General features: G+C 43.9%; 1 protein-coding gene across 2 annotated transcripts in view; it reads left to right on the top strand.

Annotated features, from left to right (window-relative positions):
• The window catches only part of PDE10A (phosphodiesterase 10A), a 516,915-nt gene that overhangs the window by 319,410 nt on the left and 173,425 nt on the right, over positions 1–24,080 (top strand). The gene's annotated exons all lie outside the window — the stretch shown is intronic.

Raw genomic sequence — 24,080 nt, 5'->3', positions numbered from 1 at the left:
AATGCCAGCCACATGAGGAATCGATGTATATAGACTTGTTACATCCCAAGTGACAAGGATATATTCATTCTGGATTTGTGGTAAGTCCCTGATTTTGGTCAGAAAGTCACCAGAGTCCTTGATGTAAGATGGGGTGGCCTTAACCAAGGGTGATAGTACTTTATCCAGTAACTTGGCCGTGGGTACAAAAATTGAATCCCTCCCCGATACAATCGGGCGTCCCGGTGGGGAATGTTTGTCCTTATGGATCTTGGGGAGTATATACAAGACCGGAATGCGGGTATGTGTTGGTAACAAAAATTCGCATAAATCGTGTGAAATTAGTCCTTCTTTAAATGCCGGTTTCACAATACTCTCCAGGATCTTTCTAATACTCCATGTGGGATCTGATTGTAGAGGTTTGTATACTGTGTCGTCATCCAATTGTCGCCTGATCTCATTCTCATAAGCCTGGGGGTCCATAATGACTACCGAACCCCCTTTATCAGCAGGTTTGCAAATAATGTCATTCCGTTTGGTTAATTCTCGTAATGTCACTCTTTCATGAGGGGACAGATTGTTAGGTACATGGTCTTTAAAGTCCACTTGTTTCAACAAACGTTTCACATCTCGGGTAACCTCCTGTACAAACATCTCAACAGGGGCATAAGTGGTAGGGGGGACGGATTTAGATTTCATTACCAGTCCTAGACTTTTACTGCTTAGTCTCCCTTCAGGTATGTCATTATGAACAAATGGTTTGTGAAGAAAATGGACCTTCCATCTAATATTGCGAAATAGGCGATACAGATCTTGATCTAACTGAAATGGATCTAGGTGACTTTTAGGACAGTAAGATAAACCACGGTTAAAAAGTCCTACCTCATCCGGTGAAAGGACCCGCCTGGAAATATTATGAACTAGGTCTCCCTTGGTCGGCCGCGGTTGCCCCGTGTATTGCGATATCTGTCGTGGCTTTCTTCTCTGTTGTAGCGGGATCTGGTTTGCATCCGAGTGGTAGACCGTTCTCTGCGATCTGCTTGTAAAAAATTGGATGAGGAATCGGTATCTGTATTGGCTGAAGAGTTGTCAGATATCTCTCTCCTATGGCTTCCATAGTCGCTGCGACCTCGTCGGTTGTATGGACGTGGCCATCGGTACACCTGGTTCCTCTCATAATCCTCAATATCCCGATCAAATTTACTGCGTTTTCTGGTCTCCAATTCACAACGATACTTGTTAATACTTTCATCGGCCATCTCCTTACATTTATTAAACCTTGGCCGAATACCATCGAGTACAACGAATCCCCAGAGGTCTGAGGGTACGTTTGGCCCCGACCCTATTCAGCGATAATGATGAGTTCAAGAGTACATTTATGCAAATTCTCAACAAATGTTCATTTGATTTAATGACTTTGACCATCTCATTCATACATAAGGAATTGGCTTCATTGTCGGAACAACTCACCAAGATTGAACTAGAATTGCGTACTGCGATGTCTCTGGAAGAGTTTAATAAATGTAAGGAGATGGCCGATGAAAGTATTAACAAGTATCGTTGTGAATTGGAGACCAGAAAACGCAGTAAATTTGATCGGGATATTGAGGATTATGAGAGGAACCAGGTGTACCGATGGCCACGTCCATACAACCGACGAGGTCGCAGCGACTATGGAAGCCATAGGAGAGAGATATCTGACAACTCTTCAGCCAATACAGATACCGATTCCTCATCCAATTTTTTACAAGCAGATCGCAGAGAACGGTCTACCACTCGGATGCAAACCAGATCCCGCTACAACAGAGAAGAAAGCCACGACAGATATCGCAATACACGGGGCAACCGCGGCCGACCAAGGGAGACCTAGTTCATAATATTTCCAGGCGGGTCCTTTCACCGGATGAGGTAGGACTTTTTAACCGTGGTTTATCTTACTGTCCTAAAAGTCACCTAGATCCATTTCAGTTAGATCAAGATCTGTATCGCCTATTTCGCAATATTAGATGGAAGGTCCATTTTCTTCACAAACCATTTGTTCATAATGACATACCTGAAGGGAGACTAAGCAGTAAAAGTCTAGGACTGGTAATGAAATCTAAATCCGTCCCCCCTACCACTTATGCCCCTGTTGAGATGTTTGTACAGGAGGTTACCCGAGATGTGAAACGTTTGTTGAAACAAGTGGACTTTAAAGACCATGTACCTAACAATCTGTCCCCTCATGAAAGAGTGACATTACGAGAATTAACCAAACGGAATGACATTATTTGCAAACCTGCTGATAAAGGGGGTTCGGTAGTCATTATGGACCCCCAGGCTTATGAGAATGAGATCAGGCGACAATTGGATGACGACACAGTATACAAACCTCTACAATCAGATCCCACATGGAGTATTAGAAAGATCCTGGAGAGTATTGTGAAACCGGCATTTAAAGAAGGACTAATTTCACACGATTTATGCGAATTTTTGTTACCAACACATACCCGCATTCCGGTCTTGTATATACTCCCCAAGATCCATAAGGACAAACATTCCCCACCGGGACGCCCGATTGTATCGGGGAGGGATTCAATTTTTGTACCCACGGCCAAGTTACTGGATAAAGTACTATCACCCTTGGTTAAGGCCACCCCATCTTACATCAAGGACTCTGGTGACTTTCTGACCAAAATCAGGGACTTACCACAAATCCAGAATGAATATATCCTTGTCACTTGGGATGTAACAAGTCTATATACATCGATTCCTCATGTGGCTGGCATTGAGGCAGCGCTAAGCCTAATTAGGAAATGTCAGGAGTACTCAGAAGCTCAGATCATTTTTTTTGAGAAATTGTTTAGATTGATTTTGTATAATAACTATTTTCTCTTCAAGGACCGGTACTATGTGCAATTGACGGGGGTAGCCATGGGTTCTAATGTTGCCCCGCCATATGCCTGTTCATTTATGCATGATTTTGAGCAAAAACATATTTTTGTGAATGATCTGTTTCGGGAACATTGCGCCACCTGGTGGCGTTATATAGATGACATTTTTGTCATATGGCGGGGCAACATTGAATCACTCAAAAAGTTTGATGAGATGATCAATAGTATTTCACCAGAGATCCAGTTCAAGATTCATATTGGTGGAGATTCGGTCCCCTTTCTAGATATACGGGCATATATAAAACAGGGACGGATTGAAACTGACATATACACGAAACCTACAGATAGGAATCAGCTATTGAGATATGACAGCTATCATCCCCCTCATGTCTTTAGTTCTATTATCAGAAGCCAACTTCTCAGAGTGACGCGAATAGTGAGTGATACTACAGTTAAAAATGAAAGATTAGATGAAATGTGCTGCAAATTTAAGGAGCGGGGCTATCCAGAAAACATAATCCGACACGAATTAAATAAGATTTTGAATCCTATTGAGATTCCCAATAGGAAAAGATACTCAGTTGACAAACCTCGAATTCCATTTGTCTTCCAGTTTAACAGTTATAGCGAGAGGATCTTTAATGTATTAAGAAAACATTGGACGATATTGAAACGATCCTATCCTCATATAGAGGAGTTTCAGTTAACTCCGATGAAGGCATACCGGCGCAATAAAACCTTGCGCGACCTCTTAGTGCGATCCGAATTTAAACCAGAGAGGCAGGATGAGAAAAAGATGACCTTTCTTGGCAGTAAAAGAAAAGGCTGTTACCCCTGTCTCAATTGCATTCAATGCAATTTAGTTATCAAAGGGAATAATTTTTCTCATCCTAGGACTAATAAGAAAATAATCATTAACGGTTTTTACACCTGTCAGTCATCATATGTAATTTACATTCTCACATGCCCCTGTAATCTCCTTTACGTGGGGGAAACCACCCAAAAAATTAAAGACCGTATCGCACAACACCGTAGTACAATTAGACATCCTCAATCAAGTTTACCTGTATCGCGTCACTTCTCAGAAATGGGCCACAAAGACACAGATCTACGCTTTATGGTTTTAGAAGAGATTCCCCATGACAAAAGAGGGGGTGATAGGATTTTGAAACTAAAAAGACGTGAAGTTTGGTGGATCAACAAATTACAGTCCCTGTACCCTGATGGTATGAACAGGGACTATGATTTGTTTCTGTTTGTTTAAAAATTTATAGTTTAAGATTGATTAGAGGTATGACTATTTTTGAATATGTTATATTTTCTCTAGATTGATCACAAAAGGCTCCCGTTGGAAATACTAGATAGCAGAATATCAACTGGAATCCATGAAGAAACTTGAGACATGTATAGAAATAGCAACATATGTATATTCATGAGAAATATTTACAAAACACCGAGCTAATTAAATGAGATAATATTATTGGTTCATAAGTGATATGATGAGGATATTTGAGATGTAATATGATGAACCTCTCTTGTAGATTATCCCCTATTGGGGAATTTAGGATGGTTTTAGGGTAGTAGGTTTATTTAATAGGGTTAAATTTGGAAAGGTTTTGGGTGTTTTGTATAGGATAATTAATTATGTGACACAGGTGTGTATCAGACTGGGTGTGGATAAAGGAACACAGTGTGGTTTGGCCTTTCACACACAGCCTGAAGAGCCTGACGAAGAGCGAGTTGTGCTCGGAACTGTACAGTGGCTTGCTTGTATTTTGAAATAATTAATGGATTAATTTTTCAGTAAAAGGACACTTTTTGGCATCAAGCATCGTTCCATGTGTTTTTTCTATCATTTATGGTGGAGTTTTGGGAGTCCACCCTGACGGTGCTTTGATTGAACAAGGACTTCAAGATAAGAGGGTAACCCACCTGATGTTCATTTATATATATATATATATACACACACAGTGGGGACGGAAAGTATTCAGACCTCCTTAAATTTTACACTCTTTGTTATATTGCAGTTTATTTTGTCTTTGTTATATTGCAGTATATTTAAGTTCATTTTTTTCCTCATTAATGTACACACAGAACCCCATATTGACAGAAAAACACAGAATTGTTGAAATTTTTGCAGATTTATTAAAAAAGAAAAACTGAAACATCACATGGTCCTAAGTTTTCAGACCCTTTGCTCAGTATTCAGTAGAAGCACCCTTTTGATCTAATACAGCCATGAGTCTTTTTGGGAAAGATGCAACAAGTTTTTCACACCTGGATTTGGGGATCCTCTGCCATTCCTCCTTGCAGATCCTCTCCAGTTCTGTCAGGTTGGATGGTAAACATTGGTGGACTGCCATTTTTAGGTCTCTCCAGAGATGCTCAATTGGGTTTAAGTCAGGGCTCTGGCTGGGCCATTCAAGAACAGTCACGGAGTTGTTGTGAAGCTACTCCTTCATTATTTTAGCTGTGTGCTTAGGGTCATTGTCTTGTTGGAATGTAAACCTTCGGCCCAGTCTGATGTCCTCAGCACTCTGGAGAAGGTTTTCGTCCAGGATATCCCTGTATTTGGCCGCATTCATCTTTCCCTCAAATGCAACCAGTCGTCCTGTCCTGGCAGCTAAAAAACACCCCCACAGCATGATGCTGCCACCACCATGCTTCACTGTTGGGACTGTATTGGACAGGGGATGAGCAGTGCCTAGTTTTCTCTACACATACCGCTTAGAATTAAGGCCAAAAAGTTCTATCTTGGTCCCATCAGACCAGAGAATCTTATTTCTCACCATCTTGGAGTCCTTCAGGTGTTTTTTAGCAAACTCCATGCGGGCTTTCATGTGTCTTGCATGCACTGAGGAGAGGCTTCCGTCGGGCCACTCTGCCATAAAGCCCCGACTGATGTAGGGCTGCAGTGATGGTTGACTTTCTACAACTTTCTCCCATTTCCCGACTGCATCTCTGGAGCTCAGCCACAGTGATCTTTGGGTTCTTCTTTACCTCTCTCACCAAGGCTCTTCTCCCCCGATAGCTCAGTTTGGCCGGACGGCCAGCTCTAGGAAGGGTTCTGGTTGTCCCAAACATCTTCCATTTAAGGATTATGGAGGCCACTTTGCTCTTAGGAACCTTAAGTGCAGCAGAATTTTTTTTTGTAACCTTGGCCAGATCTGTGCCTTGCCATAATTCTGTCTCTGAGCTCTTCAGGCAGTTCCTTTGACCTCATGATTCTCATTTTCTCTGACATGCACTGTGAGCTGTAAGGTCTTATATAGACAGGTGTGTGGATTTCCTAATCAAGTCCAATCAGTATAATCAAACACAGCTGGACTCCAATGAAGGTATAGAACCATCTCAAGGATGATCAGAAGAAATGGACAGCACCTAAGTTAAATATATGAGTGTCACAGCAAAGGGTCTGAATACTTATGACCATGTGATATTTCAGTTTTTCTTTTTTAATAAATCTGCAAAAATGTCAACAATTCTGTGTTTTTCTGTCAATATGGGGTCATGTGTGTACATTAATGAGGAAATAAATGAACTTATATTGCAGCCATTTGATAAAATCATTTAACAAAGAGTGTAAAATTTAAGGAGCTCTGAATACTTTCCGTCCCCACTGTGTATATATTATATATATATATATATATATATAATGTGTGTGTGTGTGTGTGTACGTCAGTCAAAGATGGTTAAGAAAGTTGAATTTTTCACCTACCTGTAAAAATCCTTTTTTTTGCAGTACATTACAAGTCAGGTCTCTTCCATGTGGTAGGAATCAGTCCTTATTGCTTTCTACCAAACTGAGGCTTGGAGTGGAAGGGGTTAATGCTGGGATTGTCCTTACAGCTTTGTTTGCCAGTGACAGTAGCTGCATTACCTAATCATCCAAGATGCAAACAAGATCTGTGTCCTCTAATGCAGGAGAAGGATTTTATAGGAAAGTTAAAAAGCCTTATTTATAAAAGGGCAGTTGTTTGATGCATGTTTTTTTAGCACCATGTATCATAAATAATTGCGATAGTCTGAGGTGAAAATAGTTGGTACACTGCACATGTGCAGCAACCATCTTGGTTTAGGCTCCTCCTGACTGGGTCACCAACCACATGGGACGCAACCTCTGCAGGCTCGCTCTGTGTTGTACAACACAGGCTGCATTGCGACTGCGGGACCTCGGGTGGTGGGATACTGGGAGGCCCCCACTCCTCTTTGTATCCAGTGCTGTAACTAGCTTGACTAACATGATGGATCTGAGTCAAGGGCGACAGGAATCTTGGGGACTTAACACTTACATTGGTGTTGATAATGGTCTTTCCTCCAGAAATTAATTTATGGGGCAATAGACTGGATCTGGCTCTGAATCAGAAGCTGGATTATCACTCACTCCTTCTGGGGCTCCTTCCTAAGGGACCTTCGCATCCAAGGAGTAATTTTGTGCTGCCTTCTCCGCTGTGCTGGAACAACTGGCAAGATATTCATAAGTATTTTTAGAGGGGCGATTGTAAACAATCCAGGTCTCTGACACCACAGAAGCTTCCTTGTGAATTTTCCTTCCCACCCTTCCTAGGTTCCATAGGTTTGGATGGGGAGGAGTTGAAGGAGGAGGGGTTAGAGGAAGCAGATGACTCCTGAGGGGAAATATCGCCTGAGGAGTATTCTCTGGCATCAAACATTTCCAAAACTCAAGGTACCGCAAAGAGTTTCCTCACAGAGGTATTCCATAAAAACTTGAAACTGTCCTCACTGGACCTAAGGTGACAGACTTCGGGGTCTAGAAAGGTTGTAATATTCAGCCTAATCCTGTTCTGTATACATCCTCACACTGAAGAGGATCTGTACATTGAATGGCCTCATCTGGGCAAGGTGTTTGCACCCCTAAGCGGTTCACTCAACAAGTATTAGAACACAGTTCCAGTAGATGACATATTAGTATTTGATATTTGGATGTCTCTGTAATCCTCTTTGTTATGTGACGGTTATGTCCATACACTCATGCTGTAATCATTGTACATTGTAATAAAGATTTGTAAATATTTTTCTATATCAGTTTGGAGCTTACTTGTTTGTACTGCTACTTCCAATAGTCCTTTGAGGCCAGATTCACAATTATGCAAATTTAATGCTGGTTTCCCCGGATCCAATTCGCATGATAGGAGATTGTGACTGGCTCTCAATGGAGCTGATTCACACAGCTCCGGGCTAAGGGGCCCTTAAGTCAGGGCATTTAGCTAGACAGCCCTTGGAGCTGTTCCCTGAAGCATCACGCTCCTGTGTGGACAGGTTGGGAGATTCACTCCGACAACTCTCTCGCCTCTGCCTTATGTCAGTTCACATGAGAGGAATGCTCTGGCTTTCAAAGGTGAACACCAATGCCTTGGATACATTTATTTCAAAGATTATGAGAGGAAAGCTCACCCTTACCACTGTACAAGCAGCAGAAGCTTTTTTGTTTCTTTAAGAGCTTTAATGTGAAGCAGAAGGTTCCCTTTCAGAGCCTGGACCCCCATGCTTACCAAGACTGGCAACAAACCTCCGTCCTAAAGAAGGGGTGCCCACAGTTAAAGTGGTGGGACCTTTACAGCTGTGTGGTCCTGGGATGATGGTGCCCTGGCTTCCTTGTGTGATCATGGGACGTGGTCATCGGAGGATGCCGATTTTAATGTCTTGGAACTCAAGCCAATTTAATTTGCCCTTCTACACTGGACCTTTCTGCTTTGGGGACTGACAGTCCGGTTTCAATCTGGCAACACCGCAATGGTGGCATACATCAATCTTCAAGATGACACAGGGAATCAGGTTGCTCTCAGAGAAACCAAGCGTATTCTGACCTGGGCGAAATTTCACATTTTGCCCCTGTCCAAATACACATTTCAGATTTGAAAAAATGTTAGACGGCCCAGGCCCATCAGCAGGAATTACTTTAGTAAGTGAAGTTCTGCTTTTATTCTGATGTGTTATGCTCCAAGAAAGGGATTTTAAGTACAAAAGACCATGATAGATGTAATATAAATACCAAAATGGTACCTCTAATGGTGTGTGCCCTACTGTTGGCTGTATCTTATTTCTTGAAAAGTGTTACTTACAGTACATGTAGCCTCTGATGGTGATATCAGTGCTGAAGTTTTGGGCAGTGAAACTGAGAGTTAAGGTTGGAGCACAGCGATCAGTGTGTCACTCACTGTGCAGCTTCTCGATTGTCAAAACGTCTTGCATTCTTCTCAAAGTATATAATGCATACATTTTATGATACAGTTTATAGAAGCCCCAACTGGAAATTATTCACTGCTGGACCTGGTAATCTCAAATCATGCAAAGCTTACTATAAATGTTCATATAAAGGAACATCTGGGTAGCAGTGACCATAACATGATTTCATTTAGACCCCTTTCACACTGAGGCAGTTTTCAGGCATTTTAGCACTTGAAAGAGCCTCTAAAAAGCGGCTGAAAATTGCCTCCCATTCTGTGCAGTGTGTGCTTTTCCCACTGGGGTGACGCACTTGGACGTTAGGAAAAGTCCTGCAAGCAGCATCTTTGGTGCGGGTTGGGAGTGCTGTATTTAGCACTCCCAAAACGCCCCTGCCAATTGTACTGAATGGCCACTGCTCCCAAGGCGCTTTAAAAGCAATTTGAAAGCACCACAAAACTGGAGTTTTTACCCCTTTTTGTGTAAAAACCGATCCGCTAGTGGCCAAAAAGCACTGCTAAAACAGCGCTAAAGCACCGCAAAATATAGCAGTGATTTAGCGCTAACGGCCTGCGCTGCCAGTGTGAAAGTAGCCTTAATGTAAGCTGTAAACAACAAGCACCTGCTTGAGAGAGAATTTTTCAAAGGCTGTAAGCTGCTCTCCAAACACTTGGAGGGATTACTGTCATTGAAAAAAAACAGAGCAGAACTGAAAATGTTGCACATTGTATGCAAACACACTGCAAAATATATTTCCATGGGCAATAGGTTTTATTTTTAGGCTTTTAAACCTATGTGGCTCACGTCTCATGTTACAGAAGCTTTAAATAGAAAAGGGCATAGAAAAATGAAGGAATGCTATCATTGTTTAAAAGTTATAAAGAATATAACAGAAAATGTAAAAAAGAAACTCAAGGGCATAAATATTCAAAACAGGTTGCAAAAGAGTGTGGAACAATCCCCTAAAAATTGTTTAAATATAAGAACAGTAAAAAGGGCAGGCCTGGGCACTTGGGCCCTTTTACAAAGTAATTTTGAGTTGGTGACAGGGCAAAGAAAGAAAAATGTGTCGCATACCTTCTTCAGCTCTCTGCATAGAAAGGAAAATTGGGGAGCTTAAGTCCATAACTGGGATAGTATTGATATAGCCCCAAATTAACCCCAAAATTGATATGTCCCAGAAACATTTAGACAAAATAAAGGTGTATAAAGTATCTGGACCAGATTGCTTACACCTACATGCCATTAAAGTGTTGAGTTTTGACATTTCAAAGCCATTATTTCAAATTTTTAGATACTCTTTAATTATGGTGAGGTACCATTGGCTTGGTGCATAACCAGTGTGGTGCCTAGTTGTAAGAAAGGATCCAAGTCTTTACCAAGTACCTGTAGACAGGTTAGTTTGACTTCTGTAGTCAGGAACATACTTGAGAGTTTAGCAAAAGACCACATAGAAGAGCTTTTGCTAGTAGGTAATATTTTAAACAATAGATACCATGGAGTCATGAAAAACCAAAGTTGTCAAACACACTTGATTTATTTTTATGAGGAAGTAAGCAAAAACGTCGACAAAGGAGCAGCTGTGGATATAGTGTACTTGGGTCCCCCCCCCCCAGCTAATTTGCAGGTTTAAAGTCTACAGGCTTAGGAAATTCAGTTTGAAAATGGAAAAAAATCTGGCTAGAAGACCATAGAGGGTAGTGCTTTAAGCGCTTTAGCCCTGGAAGAATTTACCCCCTTCCTGACCAGGCCAATTTTTGCGATACGTCACTGCGTCGCTTGCTCGGTCGTGCGATGCTGTACCCAAACAAAATTGACGTCCTTTTTTTCCCACAAATAGAGCTTTTTTTTGGAGGTATTTGATCACCTCTGCAGTTTTTATTTTTTGCGCTATAAACAAAAAGCGACAATTTTGAAAAAAAAATATATTTTTTACTTTTTGCTATAATAAATATCCCTAAAAATGTTTTTAAAAATCTAATTTCGTCATCAGTTTTGGTCAATATATATTCTTCTACTTATTTTTGGTAATAAAAATCGCAATAAGCGTATATTGATTGGTTTGCGCAAAAGTTAGATGGATACAGATCGGACACTTTTGAAACATTTTTGGGACCATTGACATTTATACAGCGATCAGTGCTATAAAATGCACTGATTACTGTGTAAATGTCACTGGCAGGGAAGGAGTTAACACTAGGGGGTGATCAAGGGGTGATCAAGGGGTTAACTGTGTTCCCTCAGTTTGTGTTCTAACTGAAGGGGGAAGGAACTGACTAGAGGAGAAGACAGATTGTTGTTCCTAGCTAGTAGGAACACAAGATCTGTCTCTCCTCTCAGAACAGGGAGTTGTGTGTTAACACACACAACTCCCTGTTCTGGCTCTCGTGCCTGTGATCGCGCATAGCCAGCAGTCATCGCGACCGCTTGCCAAGCGCATCGGTTCCCGCAGTGCAGCGGGAGCACACGCGCCTGCTGTCCCTGTTCAAAGGGCCTGATGTAGAGCTACGATGGCTCGCGGGAACGTGCCAACCTGCCGCAGTATAATGGCCGTGGCTGGTCAGCAAGCGGTTAATGGTGCATACTCTGAATGGTCTAAGGTTATTATTGGTGTGCCCCAAGGTTCAGTGTTGGGACCCTTCCTTTTTAACCTATTCATAAATAATATAGAGTTTGGGATTAAAAGTACCATTTTGGTGTTTGCAGATAATACCAAGCTACTGTAAAGTATGTAGTAAAATAATAATACAGGATATCTCCGACTTGCTGACCTCGATGCACTCTTTGATTGAGCAAATGTGTGGCAAATGAGATTTAATGTTGATTCATGTGAAGTTATGCACTTGGGGGCTAAAAACATGCTTGCATCACACAATTTAGGAGGACAGTAACTGGTGGAGTCAGTGTTAGAGAAGGACCTAAGTGCTTAGGAAGATCATAGACTTAATAACGTGCAATGCCAAACTGCAGTCACTAAAGCTAGCAAAACACTTTCTTGTAGTAAAAAAAGCTATAGGTTGCAGAGAGAGAGAGAGACCACATTTGCCCCATATACAAATCATTATTAACCACTTCCCGCCTGCCATATAGCAGAATGACAGCCAGAAAGTGGTTCAGTTATCCTGACTGGACGTGTCACGACGTCCAGTGGTATAAGCCGCGATTGCGCGCAGCTCGGCGCTCGCTGGTGTGGTGTGTCAGTCTAACACACCGCATTACTGATCTCAGTAAAGAGCCTTTGACAGAGGCTCTTTACCATGTGATCAGCTGTATATAATCACAGCTGATCATAGCGTAAACAGGAAGAGCCATATGCCGGCTTTTCCTCCACTTGCAATGACAGATGCGAGTAGAGGAGAGCCGATCGGCTTCTCTCCTGACAAGGGGTGTCTGCACTGATTATCAGTGCAGCCCCCCCCCGGGATGCCCACCCAGGGCCACCAGGGTTGCCAATCAGTGCCCATCAGTAATGCCTGCCAGTGCCACCTCATCAGTGCCGTCTATAAGTGCCCACAAGTTCAGCCTATCAGTGCCACCTATGAGTGCCCATCAGTGCTGCATATTAGTGCGTCATCATCAGTGCCACCTCATTAGTGTCACCTCATCAGTGCTCGTCAGTGCAGCCTCATCAGTGCCCATCAGTGAAGGAGAAAACGTACTTATTTACAAAATTTTATAACAGTGTAGCACTAACTCTCGGTGGAGCTGCTGGTTTAAGCGGGCTGTTACCTTCACTCTCGATACCTCTGTTTCTCCGGCACTGGGTCTAGGGTTCCGTTGAGTTTACCTCTGGACGATATAAGCACCAACACTTGAGTACGTTTTCAATGCTTTATTGAACCAAGTAATGAAGGAAGTAGCAGGAAAGAGGCAGGAGGAAAACTGCAGGGAAGCTCAAATACCTTTCTTTAGGTTTCTTTAGAACATCCTTTAAAGTTGAACACTGTAATTGAATGCAATCCCCTTTTTGTGGGACCCGATCTTTGCTCGCCTGGATAGGCCTCTCTCACTTGCCTAGCAGCCAGCACGCAGCACGAACAAAAGTCTCTGCCACAGACTTGCTTGAAATAAACCCGTACGATCCTCTGCCACAGGTTGTATTGGTTCGTGATGAATGTCAGACACAGTACTTGGACCTCTATGCCAGCCCAGCAGTACCATGCAATAAGACTACTTCAGGATACGTCCTCCAACCGAGTCACCAGGCCCCTCTCCAGACCAGCACTCTGCATGATCCTTCCATGACGGGTCCTCCCCTGGGATCTTCTCGGTTGTCCAGCTTCTTCACTCTGGATAGACAGCTCAGGACCATTCCTCGGCTGCTGTGGTACCCAGACAGGCTTCTGGGCCCATCCACGCGCCGCAGCAACGCGGGCCTCCAGAACGGAGGACCACGAGGTGGTACTCTAACACATACCTGTCGGCCAGGAGGGCCAGCAGGTGGCTGAAAACGAACCCCTAAACATGGCGTCTGTTCCATAAATACCCTCTCCCAGAATGCAACTCGGAGGACCACCTCCACCGAGTTGTCTCCGGGACAGAGGAGCACTCATCCGCTTTAACACGTTGCTTTTCCAACACCCACCGGCACAATGTGGAACCACACGCAACGTCAGCCAAGCTGGAACAGAGGCAAATCTAACTTCCTATAACGAGCAATTCACTACATTTACCTATCAGATGGTAGATCATAAATCTACCAGCACTACATACTCCCCCCACTACAATAGACGTTGTCCCCAACGTCTGTCCAAAAATAATGATAATAACTCCCAAGCCTGGGAGTAGGTATTTGAGCTTAAAACTTGGATTAGATAAAGAAGAAGGAAAGACAGTGGACTGGCATTATAAGATTAACATCTATAAAACAATATGTTCACGTCCGTAAACAAAACCATCCTATGACTGTACATAACCTCACTGTCTATCTAGCTGAAAATCCTAACAGCTTGATAGAGGATCAAATGGTTCCTGAAAAGGAAAGCATATTAACACACATATATCCTGTACAACTTCAAGAGCAAAGCCTCATTTAAAAATGAGACTCTCTTCGCATAATCTATATCAAAATAATCTTTAGGAGTCCATCCCCGTATAATTTTTTTTTCTCCCTTCAAATGAAAGAAATCCGGCTAGCAAAAAGTAGTCCTTGGATTTGAAACACTGAGATGAATATCCATATCTTGACCACGAAGATCTCTTTATACTGACACTAACTAACTAACGCCAAAGTTTTTTTTGTCCATAATCACCAATAAAACCGGGGATCTGGCAAGGTCAGTGTCTTTCCCAGTTTATCCACTGTAGTAATGAAATACACAACGTCCTCTTTTCCGGGCCTGCAGATAACTACTTTGTCAGCATAGATGTGCCGACCGAAGTTCCAGTGCATAAAACATCCACTAAAACGTTCATCCATTTTAACAGAACATCCAGTCTTTCGGAAAGGCTTAGGCACAGACAAATAGTCCCAAACAGCTTCACTGTACCAAAGTTCCCGGTTAACTTCAATCACTTGCATTATGTCCTGAGGGACATAAGGGAACTCTAAGCCATATTCCGTAGCTACACGCTTGTTCAACATTCTCTGCAAATGTGCAAGTTTGGGCAAGGATCTGTTTTTCCCCATGCCAGGAGGCACACATGAATCCAATGATTTGATCACCATAGACCCAGCTGGTATCTGAAGTGAACTAACAACTTTTGACAATGTCTCATTTACTGTTGTGTGTGGCTCCACACAGGGTGACGTCTTCCCAGAACTCAGGGCTGTCCATTCAGGGAAAGTCATAGCAGAGGCGACATCCTCGCCTTGTGCTCATAACATCTCTTGTGACATAGTCTCAAATAGGTCATCATCGCCGGAAAGATCCGACAAGGATTCTATTTCCGAATCTCCCAGTTCTTCTGCTGGCAGATATTTATTTACAGTCCCAGATACATTCCCCATCAGCTGCTTACCCGTTCCCGTCGTGGACTTTGTTGGATCCGGTTCGGGTAGTCTCTGGGGTAGGCTTCGGCCACGGCCGCGGGAAGCCTTCACATATCCCACCTTCCTCTGGACAGGTATAACAGAGACAGGCGTGGTGGACAGAGAATTCAAAGCAATGTCCGCTGATGAGACGGCAACAGCAGTGTCTCTCTCCAGAACATTCTCGGCAACAACAGGCGAAGTGGTGGCCTGCCGTTCTCTCTCCGTAGTAGTAGCAGCTTCTACTGTGGCGATACCTGTTGCCCAATCCATTCGATAAGCACGGGGCGACATGGTAGGTTGCCTCTCCACATTGCGGACATCGGCCAAATGGACGGAGATGTACGGCCAGTCCTTCACATCGGTGGCAGATCATGCCCAGTCCTTCAATATCTCCTGAGGTATACAGAACAAACCTCCCCTGCGGCTTCAGACGAACACCAGTGTCCGTAAGCAGGGTTCCGGTCAGTATAATATTCGACAGTGCTTGCAGGGAACATTCTTGGTCCCGTAATTGGCTGCATCGCTGAAAAAAACATGGCCACACTCTGATCTGCTCAGCACGATCACGAGGCTTCTCTTCTTCTCTGGCGCCAAACACATACACGCGTCCCATGCGGTATCAAGTAGGGTAGGCTCCTCCCACTTGTTCACGAGGCCTCTCTTCTTCTCTGGCGCCAAACACATACACGCGTCCCATGCGGTATCAAGTAGGGTAGGCTCCTCTCACTTGTTCTTCTGATCACGTAGCTCCTGGGCTTTTACTAGCGCTCGCCGCCTACGCATTCAGAAATAAAGTCCTGCAACTTTTAACCTCTTCCTGAAAAACTGACAAAGTCCAGCTCTCACCGTAAACTCCCGGTGAAACACCTCTCTGGGTTGCGAGAATTGATGGTCAACAAATCCCGGACGACGCCCCCACATGTAGCACTAACTCTCGGTGGAGCTGCTGGTTTAAGCGGGCTGTTACCTTCACTCTCGATACCTCTGTTTCACCGGCACCGGGTCTAGGGTTCCGTTGAGTTTACCTCTGGACGATATAAGCACCAACACTTGAGTACATTTTCAATGCTTTATTGAACCAAGTGACAAAGGAAATAGCAGGAAAGAGGCAGGAGGAAAACTGCAGGGAAGTTCAAATACATTTCTTTAGGTTTCTTTAGAACATACTTTACTTTTTTTATCTTTTTTAATTCTTTTGTGCTAGATCAGCGAGTTCATTTGAGAGGTTTAAATCACCATTATAGTTCATTTTTATCCCATCTCATTATCACATCATAGTAGCGTAGCCCTTTCATTTTTATAATTCTTTATTTAACCTTTGAAAAAGTACAAAAACCACACGGAACCTGTATCGTACCCCAGCATATACTATGTTAGTTTCCTCAGTGCCCTTCCCTTAGGCCCCCCCCCCCTGTCCTGCAGTAACTCTCCCAATAAGAAACATGCGTTATCTCAATAACAGCTCCGCAAATCTCCCCGTTTTTTTAAAAGCTATCCACTTCGCCCATTTAGCCCTATCAGATTCTACTTCTTCCCCTGGCCCGGTGCCCTCAACCTCGACCTCCTCCAAGATGTAGGTTTCATTTAACCTTACTATCCAGTCGCGCAAGTTTGGGCCCTCTACCTCCTGCCATTTTTTTGGAATTAAACTTTTAGCCGAATTCAGTAATATCGGGGTTAAAGATGTGGTATACCTTCTATTGTGACCCCTGAGTTGTATAGTATTTCCGGAATTCTTCAGCTATCTCTCTAGATGTATGTCTTAGTACCCCCTTTTTATTTTGAATCCTGTCAATGAAGTTCGCCCCTCTTTTCCTCTTCAATACTGTTGCCAGGTGCTTTCCTACTTTATTTCCCCCTCTGAATCTCTCTTTTAGATGTTTATTTAAGATTCGGTTAGAATCCATCTCCATTAGGTCTTTTAGTTCTTCTCTTTTTTTTATTAATTGTTGTGGAAGCGTGATGTGACTCCCTTTAAAAGCTTTGTGGGTTTGTTCGAAGTGGTGAATTTCTTTTATAAGATCTGCCTTTCTTTTTAAGCTTTCTTTTTTCGCGCTTGCCCCGATTGAGATCAAGATGCCCCTTGTGTATGCTTTTAATGTCTCCCACAGGACTGATCCTGATATCTCCCCCGTATCATTTATCGAAAGAAACCCTTCGATTCCTTCCTGTATTTTTCTTCTAATATTGGGATTATCAATAAGTTTTTCATTTAAGTGCCATGAGAATGGGGACCTCCGCAGTCCCGGAATCCCCACCTCCATAAAGACTGGAGAGTGGTCTGACACCATGGTTATTTCGATCTTCGTGTCCTTTACATATTCTAACAGACTGTGGTCTACCATTAAGTAATCTAGTCTAGAATAGGACCCATGCATTGGGGAGAAAAAAAGTATAATCCCTATCTTTTGCGTGCTGCACTCTCAATGCATCTATCATTTGGCAGTTATGTAATTTGAGCCCAATGTTTTTTAATAGTTTTCTGCTTACTCCCTGTGATCTGGATGTGCTATCCAACATTGGATCTAAGCAAAAATTAAAAGCCCTTGCCAGTATTACCTCTCCCGCCCTAAAATCCATCAGCTTATTCAGGGCTTGGGACAAATACCCAATCGAATTTCTATTTGGGCAATACACATTTGCCAAAGTAAAAATCCTTTCCCCAATCCTCACCTTCAAGAAAAGATAACAGCCTTCCAAGTCTGCTCTCCTTTCCAAGAGGACAAACTTGGTCCGTTTTGAGAACCCAATTGCCACCCCTTTGGCCCTCTTTATAGGGGAGTCACTATAGAACCAGTTTGGGAAATAATTGGAAAACAGCTTGATACGTGTATCCAGTGTTAGGTGGGTCTCCTGAAGAAACACTACATCCGCACTATAATGCTCTAGCTCTCTTAGCACCTTATGTCTCTTGGAAGGAGAATTCAGCCCTTTTACGTTGTATGTCAGACAATTGATCTCTATCATCTCGCCTTGTTCTCAAGATTGGGCCTCATCACACTAATGCATGTTCTTTTTAAAACCCCTTTATGGAGCCCCTGCAGGACGGTTCCCACCCCCCCATCCCCCACCCCCCACTCCCATCACCGCTCCCCCAAATTCTACCTCTCCCTCCCCCCTCCACTCCTCCACCCATACCACCCAACCCCCCATATCCCCTCCCACCCTCCTCCCCCTGCCAGCCAATACCTGGCTCTAGGTCCGCAGCCGAAGGATAACATAAATCTCTGCCTGCGTCCAAATGAAATATTGGGGTGTGGCTCCAACGGCGGGTCGCCACGGTCGCCCGCCCCCCCCCACTCTCGGGGGGGGGGTGAACAGGGCCAGTGGTCGGCCAGAAACCGGTCAACTTTTCATATAGATCGCACCACCCCCCCACCCGTCTCCCCAACTCCACCCCCACCCCATCCCCCATCTCTCCCCCTTTTTTCCATAATTTTTAATCGTATACACCCGTCTGCCCTATTGGAAACCCAACAACGATCACGATCCTCCTCTACCTAACTAGGTATAACTGGAGCGGGAATATCCAGTTCTCTACAAAAATCCTGTAGGTCCTCTAAATGTTTCAGTCTGACTGTTCTACCAGCTTTCACAACATTCAAAGATGTAGGGAAGCCCCAGCTGTATTTTAAGTTTGCCTTCTTCAATATTTCCAACAGAGGCCTTAGCTGGCGTCTCCTGGACAAGGTCCCCCCGAAAGATAGGCAAAGATCTGGCTCACTACCCCATCAAATTTTACAGGCTGAGCTCTTCTAAGATTGCTCCAGATCCTTGCCTTATCTTCGTAATGATGAAATCTAATAATAACGTCTCTAGGTGTATCTTCACTGACGCTTGGGGGTTTTCTTATCCTGTGGACCCGATCTATCTTCAGTTCTTCATTGGGTCCTCTGTCTAATATCGGATTGAAAATAGCTTTTATTTTAGTGGGCAGGTCTTCCATGTTGTTCTGGTAAGGCTCGTAACCTTAAGTTTTGTCTGCGACTTTGATTTTCTTGCTCTTTTATTTTATAAAGTGTGTCCCGTTGGGCCATTTGTAAGTTCCTTATTTGTTGTTTTAATTCAATTATTTCTCGGTCCTGCTTCTCTGAAGCTTCCTCCACTATTTCCACACGCTTCAGCAGATGGCCCATATCAGTTCTGACATTGAGGATCTCAGATTTAATTACATTTTCTAGCTTAGCAAACATATCTAATAATTCAGTTTTTGTTGGTAGTGATTCCATGATACTCTCTTCCTCAGAGCTAAGATCTTTCCCTTCTTCTCTGGGTATTCCGCCTTGAGCGCCTTTATTTTTCGCTGGATCTTTCTTCTTATCCTTTCCTTCCTGTTTGCTTTCCTGAGCAGGGCTCCTTGGGCTTCCCGAGTTTGCTTCCTTCAGATATTTCTGGATAGAGCTTGAGTTTAAGCTGTCTCTCGGCTTCTTAGGTTCCGCCACTCTTTGGGAGCGACCACGCATGTTCACCTCCGCTCACCCACACTACTCTCCTTATTCACTTCTCTTCCACCTTTCCCCCTTTGCTCTGCACCTTCCCTCTCCGCAGAGCGTGCTTATTGAAGAGTGGCGCTAATCTAAGCAAGCACACATTTCACTCTAATGCTTTTGGTACTGTGGTTGTACACTGATTGTTCAGGACTATTCACTTTCCCTTACAAGCAGTCTCTCAAGCTGAAAACCAGTCACCGAAGCATCTACAGTGGTATTTTTTTTTTTTTTTTTCTATTGAAAAAATCTTGACGTAAAATTCCTTAGAACCAGCCTTGCAATAGCCCATAGGGTAGTATAGCCGAATAGCCCATAGGATACACAGGGAAGAGGGAACACAGGGAAGACAATCCCATTTTTATTTATTTATTTATTTTTTACCAGACGTTTGTCATAAGCTTGTACCTTATATCGCAGCCAGTGTATATCATAGCATAGTCCTACCTTGGGATTGCTCCAGACTATCTAAGTATTACCTCCGATCAGTGTACTCTTCTCCCAAGGGGTCTCTCGATGGGTCTGCTGGCATCCACGGCTCTAGCCCGCTCCTCGAGTTGAATTTCCAATGGGCTTACAGTGGGCCACTGCCCCAGGTAATACCCGGGGATGAAGAGAGGCCGGAGGGATGTCTCAGGGAGGTCCCAATCCGGGAGCAGAGCCAGGAAGACGGCGGGGAGGGGAGCAGACCCAATCCGCACGGAGGGCCAGCCCGAAGTCTTCGGCTGGCACCGGGACTGCTGTACTATTCATGGCTCCGATCACTGGCTCCAGAAAGCTTCCCGGTGTGCGTATCCCACGCTCACTGGACCATCCAGCTCCCCGCTACTCCTGTAGATTCCTTCAGCATCGCGAGCGATTCCGCCGCCCGCTTCCACAGCGCCGCCACCAGGCCCCTCATCCAGCTCTAGCACGTCACATCTCGCACCCTGCCCCTACAAGCTACGATGGCTCGCGGGAACGTGCCGACCTGCCACAGTATAATGACCGTGACTGGTCAGCAAGTGGTTAATGGTGCATACTCTGAATGGTCTAAGGTTATTATTGGTGTACCCCAAGGTTCAGTGTTAACCTTTTTAACCTATTCATAAATATTATAGAGTTTGGGATTAAAAGTACCATTTTGGTGTTTGCAGATGATACCAAGCTACTGTACAGTATGTAGTAAAATAATAATACAGGATATCTCCGACTTGCAAGCTGACCTCGATGCACTGTTTGATTGAGCAAATGTGTGGCAAATGAGATTTAATGTTGATTCATGTGAAGTTATGCACTTGGGGGCTAAAAACATGCTTGCATCACACAATTTAGGTGGAGAGCAATTGGTGGAGTCAGTGTTAGAGAAGGACCTAAGTGCTTAGGAAGATCATAGACTTAATAACGTGCAATGCCAAACTGCAGTCACTAAAGCTAGCAAAATACTTTCTTGTAGTAAAAAAAGCTATAGGTTGCATAAAGAGAGAGAGACCACATTTGCCCCATATACAAATCATTATTAACCACTTCCCGCCCGCCATATAGCAGAATGACAGCCAGAAAGTGGTTCAGTTATCCTGACTGGACGTGTCACGATGTCCAGCGGTATAAGCCACAGTCTAACACACCGCATTACTGATCTCAGTAAAGAGCCTCTGACAGAGGCTCTTTACCATGTGATCAGCTGTATGTAATCACAGCTGATCATAGCGTAAACAGGAAGAGCCGTATGTCGGCTTTTCCTCCACTCGCAATGACAGATGCGAGTAGAGGAGAGCCGATCGGCTGCTCTCCTGACAAGGGGTGTCTGCACTGATTATCAGTGCAGCCCCCCCGAGATGCCCACCCAGGACCACCAGGGTTGCCAATCAGTGCCCATTAGAGGTGCCAATCAGTGCCCATCAATAATGCCTGCCAGTGCCTCCTCATCAGTGCCGTCTATAAGTGCCCACAAGTTCAGCCTATCAGTGCCACCTATGTGTGCCCATCAGTGCTGCATATTAGTGTGTCATCATCAGTGCCACCTCATTAGTGCCATCTCATCAGTGCTCGTCAGTGCAGCCTCATCAGTGCCCATCAGTGAAGGAGAAAACATACTTATTTACAAAATTTTATAACAGTGTAGCACTAACTCTCGGTGGAGCTGCTGGTTTAAGCGGGCTGTTACCTTCACTCTCGATACCTCTGTTTCACCGGCACCGGGTCTAGGGTTCCGTTGAGTTTACCTCTGGACGATATAAGCACCAACACTTGAGTACATTTTCAATGCTTTATTGAACCAAATAACGAAGGAAGTAGCAGGAAAGAGGCAGGAGGAAAACTGCAGGGAAGCTCAAATACCTTTCTTTAGGTCTCTTTAGAACATCCTTTAAGGTTGAACACTGTAATTGAATGCAATCCCTTTTTGTGGGACCCGATCTTTGCTCGCCTGGATAGGCCTCTCTCACTTGCCTAGCAGCCAGCACGCAGCACGAACAAAAGTCTCTGCCACAGACTTGCTTGAAATAAACCCGTACAATCCTCTGCCACAGAACATCCTTTAAGGTTGAACACTGTAATTGAATGCAATCCCCTTTTGTGGGACCCGATCTTTGCTCGCCTGGATAGGCCTCTCTCACTTGCCTAGCAGCCAGCACGCAGCACGAACAAAAGTCTCTGCCACAGACTTGCTTGAAATAAACCCGTACAATCCTCTGCCACAGGATGTATTGGTTCGTGATGAATGTCAGACACAGTACTTGGACCTCTAAGCCAACCCGGCAGCACCATGCAATAAGACTACTTCAGGATACGTCCTCCAACCGAGTCACCAGGCCCCTCTCCAGACCAGCACTCTGCATGATCCTTCCATGACGGGTCCTCCCCTGGGATCGTCTCGGTTGTCCACCTTCTTCACTCTGGATAGACAGCTCAGGACCATTCCTTGGATGCTGTGGTAGGCCCCAGACAGGCTTCTGGGCCCACCCACGCGCCGCAGCAACGTGGGCCTCCGGAACGGAGGACCACGAGGTGGTACTCTAACACATACCTGTCGGCCAGGAGGGCCAGCAGGTGGCTGAAAACGAACCCCTAAACATGGCGTCTGTTCCATAAATACCCTCTCCCAGAATGCAACTCGGAGGACCACCTCCACCGAGTTGTCTCCGGGACAGAGGAGCACTCATCCGCTTTAACACGTTGCTTTTCCAACACCCACCGATGGTTTCCAACACCCACCGATGGTGACAACGAAGGTGCACAAGAGGTAAAAGCACTTACAACATCGTGGAGTGTTAAAAGCATAGTAAAATAAGGAGTCCTCATCTGTGATTTAAGTCCATCTCGGCACGGTGGTGGAGAGCAGTGTTGAGCCATCCAGCAGTTGTGAAATGTTTTTGTACATGCGGGAGCGAGGGGGCAGCAGGGAAGCCTGTGTTCCAGCTTTACAGTATGGTCTGTAAAAATATGGAATAGTCTCCCTCGAGAGCTGGTTCTGGCCAGTTTAGTAGATTATTCTGAAAAAGAGCTTGATGTATTCCGCAGGATAAATTCTCACCCAACAGAGAGCTGCCAAAGAGGTAAATCTCGTTTTTTTCCTCTCCAGCAGGTACCTGTTCTGGCTGCGTTAGAGGGTAGTGTGATGCGGAATTCAGCGCCTTACACAGCTCCCTTTTTTTCTCACTTAACTTTAATTGAAGTGTATAGTAAGTACACTTCAATTCATGTCCCTGTACAGCAGTGTGATGCGCTGTGCTGCTATACAGTTCCATGCGGTTCTGTACAATGTGCTGTGATAAAATGCAGCACAGCTCCAGGCTGCGTTGCAGTGTGAATAGGACATCTAGAAAATGCTGTGGCTTTACCCAGCAAGCTGCCATGCCACTAGTGTATCCCTTTAAAGTTGCTTTACAAATAAATTGTTTCAAAATGTTAGCTATGCAAAATACTTTTTTTAAGTTTCCTTTTAATTTAGTACTACTTTATAGTTGGTTTCTTCTGTGGACCCAAACATAGCATAAGCACAAGGCTTGATAATTTAATAGTTTTTAGCAAATGTGGGGTCTCTCCCTAACAGGTCATTTTAATTAATATCTATTTATTTAAAACTTCTCCTCTCCCAAATATGTTTTTTTTTTGTTTTCAACAAAAACAGATCTTTCAGTACATCTGTCATCTCTTTTTATGAAGCTATTAAGCTTTTTATTCATTTTATTTATATATTACATTGACTTTGGCTTGCCCCCTACACATCCACCGCTACCACAGTAGCAGATACCATATTTCAAATATTCAAACTGAAAATATTGCATTTTTTAAAGGTCAGATGGTGACTTTGACTCACATGTTATCCTTATCTTGGAAGAATCTAACTTTCGTTTACTAATGCATCCATGATAATAAATATAACACTATTTATTTTTCAAAAATCCAGTGGGGAAGCTCTGTGGCCAGGAGTTGTCTTTTTCTCTAAGTTCAGAGATGTAAAAAAAGTAGTGCTAAGTTTATCTTGCAGGTTGTATGGGCAAGTAGGCTTTTTGTTTTTCACTTGGTTGTTGATTTAACTGGTAGAATTTGTTTTATAAGAATAAATCCTTTGTTTAGTTTAAATCAAACACTAAAGCA

This window comes from Aquarana catesbeiana, linkage group LG04 (assembly GCF_042186555.1).
Source record: "Aquarana catesbeiana isolate 2022-GZ linkage group LG04, ASM4218655v1, whole genome shotgun sequence".
Taxonomy (NCBI): Eukaryota; Metazoa; Chordata; class Amphibia; order Anura; family Ranidae; genus Aquarana; species Aquarana catesbeiana.
The sequence above is the reverse complement of the archived record's forward strand: the minus strand, read 5'-3'. Positions and strand labels throughout refer to the sequence as shown.